Raw genomic sequence first — 3820 nt, 5'->3', positions numbered from 1 at the left:
CACTGATTTGTATGTGGTATTTACAATAAACTGATTGAGTGGCAGCAACATTATGTACACATTTGAAACTGTTGCCATTAAAAAAGGGAAATGATGAAATTTAGTTTCAAGCCTTCTCTGAAGTTATTTTTGTAATGTGAGTTAGATCCTTAGTGCATGCAATAGTGGTGGGAGGGAGAGGGGGAAGTTGCAATGTCCGTGGATGATTAGGATTCTTTTTAAAAATGCCGCCATCTGTGTTAATAAAATGTACATACTTTTGTTTTGCTTAGAAACCCTGAAAATGGCATTCATGTGGGCATATTTCATGGCTGGGGCTCTCTAAGATATGAAATAGTTTGCAAAATACTGATCCTCAGCACCATTCATCAGAGGATCCAAACATGCATTAGCTCTTCAAATTAATTGGTGTTGGCAATCTTGCTTAAAACTTCCACAGCAACACTTTCTGTGTGAGGTCTGCCGGGGAAAAAGTTTGCAGAATCATATCTCTTACTTTTCACAATTCAATAAAAGTCCTGCAGAGAATCAGGTATGAATGATCTTATATTAATTATCATGTTCAGCTTTACCTTTGAGACCTGTCACACTGGAATTTAAAATTCATCTCTAAGTATGTGATAGGGAAAAAAAAGTTATGCATTACCTTATGGATGTTTCCCACTGAAACACGTCCTTGTTCCTTAACTATTTAAATTGACTTCACTTGGGTTCTGTTTTTATTCTTGGGTTTACTATGTTTTAATGGTTACAGGGCTATTAAACTGTGAAATAGCTGTGACCTCCATTTTCCTTTTTTGATCTCATCCATGGAGATAACAAAAGCCGGGTCAGCTCTACTGAAAGAACGTTGACCCTGCAGAGATGCTGAATCCAGGCTCTCCGGCTCCATCTTCTGGTACAAAGGTACCTAAGAAAGCAGTACTCCCCTAGGTAATTTTACCTGCCATAATGTCTTTAATATAGTACAGGATTCCAGCAAAAATGAGATTATTCATAATGTATGACAAGATCTGAGTTGGTGCTTACTTCATTGAAAGACAATAATTTGCTCTCCTCATTTCTCACAGATTTTCCCCATTTCTTCTAATCCCCAAGATATGATGGAATTAGTCTCAAAGATGCTTCCATCTACAGGGACTAGATAAAAATAATTTTGGAATTATATTCAAGATTGAAACAGACTCAAAATAAACCTTAAAATCTTCTGGGATTCACTTACTACAGATGTCATGTAACATGCACAGAGTTTGAACAAATCATTCCAATCCGCACAGGAATAACAGAACCAACCCAAAACCAAATCCTTGACCCCTTAGAATTTAAAATTTCACAGAATTTCTATGGGTTTAGATACATAACTCACATTACAATGAACACTAAGAACAAAACTCTAGAAACCTTTTTCTTGTATATATAAATGCTGAATAATCTAAACTATTCCAGTGCTAAAACAACTCCGTTTTAAGCAAAATTTAAACTAAAACACAGGAAAAAGCAAATCACGTTGTTAAATCTGGTCCAAACCCACCTTGTTCAAGCAGTGTGTTACTTATGGTCTCTTCAAGATTAGGGAGTGCTTTAAGCTGCTGCTGTTCACACTAATACTTGCTTGAAGAACTTGAGCTCAAAAAAGCCAAAGGAGATTGCCCTCAATGCACAAACAGCTCCACTGTGCATGGCTTTCTGACACAAAAGCCAAGGAAATATTAATCCCCAGGTTTTTCAGGATCAGTAAAATTTGGGTCCTTAAAAATTGCAGTCTTGGAGATTAACTTAGGAATTTAGATTTCTGTTAGTCATTTTAAATATTTATGATGTTTAGAAGCACTTGTAACAGGCACCAGTATCACAATATTCCACTACTGCTGCAGCTTCATTTTTTTCTGATATTTATAATTATTCATGATAGGCACCAGAATCACAATATTCCAGTATTGCTGCTACTGCCAAGTTCATTTTAGCAAAGTCAAAGCACTGAACTGTGCTGAACTACACTATTTGGTTCAGAGTTTTCCAAGATGTACAGGAAGAGACTGTATCTGAAGGATAGTTCACCCCATAGTTTCAACTCTTATGTGCCTGCCCAAATGATTGTCACGTGAGCTACAGGAATGGCTGCGAGACTGAAAGAGGAAATGCAAGTGGCTCTCTTACCTGCCTCAGAAAAATTCTTTGTGCTTTGAGGTTTTTGAGTGAAGAACGGCATTGAAGATCACAAAGAGCAGTGATTACTTGATTAGTCCAGGCAGATGTCTACATATTCATTTTTCTGGAATGGAGAATACAGAGTTCTGTAATTCTAAAACTGGATTTCAAGGGGGCAAGGGAGAGCAGAGTTGGCAATATTTTCCATTTGAATAAAGCTTCCATCATTATTTCAAATTACAAAAAAATGATCATTCTTTAGTTATGGCTTCTTACTGTGTGACAATGGAAAAAGCTAGCACAGTAAACCATTTGCAATCAAAAAAATGTAACAGGGAAAACTTATGGAGAGTAACAATAAAAGCACATTAAACAATGGGTGAATGCTTCAATGGAACTTAAAGGAAGAAAGCTTTTAAAAATTTTCTTCTAACATTTACTGTACAGTCACACCAAATGTGAAGATTTTAAGTTCTAGGAAGTTTTGTTGCTCCCTGCTTTCTTCTAGTTTACTGCACAGTGCATTATTTACATAAAACAGAATTTCTTCTGTGGGAAAGGCTTGCATGGTACTTCAAAGCCTGAATAAATCAGGGACTGCAGCTTGAACTAACAAAAAAATCATCCAAAAAATTCCTTTCAATATCTGCATTGTATTACCTTATCATGCTACCTGTCTAGCTGAGTTATTCAGGTATCCACACCAGAAATGACAGACAATGTCTCTCTATGATGATGTGATGTTACTTCAAATGAAAAAAAACAATAAATAAAAATCACAGATTAATTTCCCATACAAATGATGACTCACTACTCCCAAATCCTTCCTTATAGCAGGATGCTCACTTCAGTCTGGAAGTCTTCATGTTGCAGCCTGCAGGAATCAGCTTATTTCCTGTCAAGGGCTGGAAAGCCTTACAGGAACTGGTTTTGGTTGAAGAACTTCTCCAAGGTGCTTACCTGTGGGACTTATCCAGGTAAGGGATGTTAGCTCCCTCTTCTTTGAGGTTCAGTGTCCAACCACTCCTACTGCTGGTAAGAAGAACAGAAGAAACATCTGCCCATAGCAAGGACTGCACTGGTGGGCAAAGTCCAAATTCCATCCTTCAGGGAAAAAGAAACAAAGGCTGAGGAATTCATGTCTGTTCAAAATTTCATCCTTGACTACTGAAAGCATTGGAAGCACATGTGTATGTTTAAAAATGGAATTGTCCTCATTTAAGAATAAAAATAATTTCATCCCATCACCATTTTTCTTGGTCCAATCCTGAACTGCAGATCCAAACAGCTGAGAAAGCATGGAATAGTCTGCTGGACAGCATTAAAATGAGCAACTCCTGTATCTTCCTAAGATAAGAACACAAATCACAAAGAAAGGCACTCTGAGAAAAAATTTCTTAGAGGAAGACCTCAATTATTTTCCAGCAAGGCAGGTAATATGCATTTGGCTATTTGTTAGAAAAAAAACCAAAAAACAAACCTGTTTTTATACAAGATTTTACTCATATATTAACTATCACATATTTTGCAAAACAAAAAGAGACCACAGCAAAGTAAAATCCCAATTTTTTCCTATATTTAAGCTGTGATAGTATGTCTGAAATGGGAATCCAGAGCCTCACCAGATTAATATCACCACTTGGACCAGAGAATTTGCCATATCCACTTCTTC

General features: G+C 36.8%; 1 long non-coding RNA gene across 1 annotated transcript; it reads right to left on the bottom strand.

The window, feature by feature from the left end:
• Nucleotides 1-634: 634 nt before the first annotated feature.
• Nucleotides 635-3247, bottom strand: LOC147651975 (uncharacterized). Its single transcript, XR_015289881.1, has 4 exons — nucleotides 3109-3247; nucleotides 2158-2272; nucleotides 1532-1686; nucleotides 635-1140 (listed from the first exon to the last, which is right to left on the bottom strand). It is a non-coding gene; the product is annotated as an uncharacterized LOC147651975 (long non-coding RNA).
• Between the last annotated feature and the right edge of the window lie 573 nt (nucleotides 3248-3820).

The sequence above is a fragment of the Cyanistes caeruleus genome, chromosome 8, assembly GCF_971803275.1.
Source record: "Cyanistes caeruleus chromosome 8, bCyaCae1.hap1.1, whole genome shotgun sequence".
Lineage (NCBI taxonomy): Eukaryota > Metazoa > Chordata > Aves > Passeriformes > Paridae > Cyanistes > Cyanistes caeruleus.
Note: the sequence above shows the minus strand (reverse complement) of the source record. Positions and strands in the feature narration are given on the sequence as shown.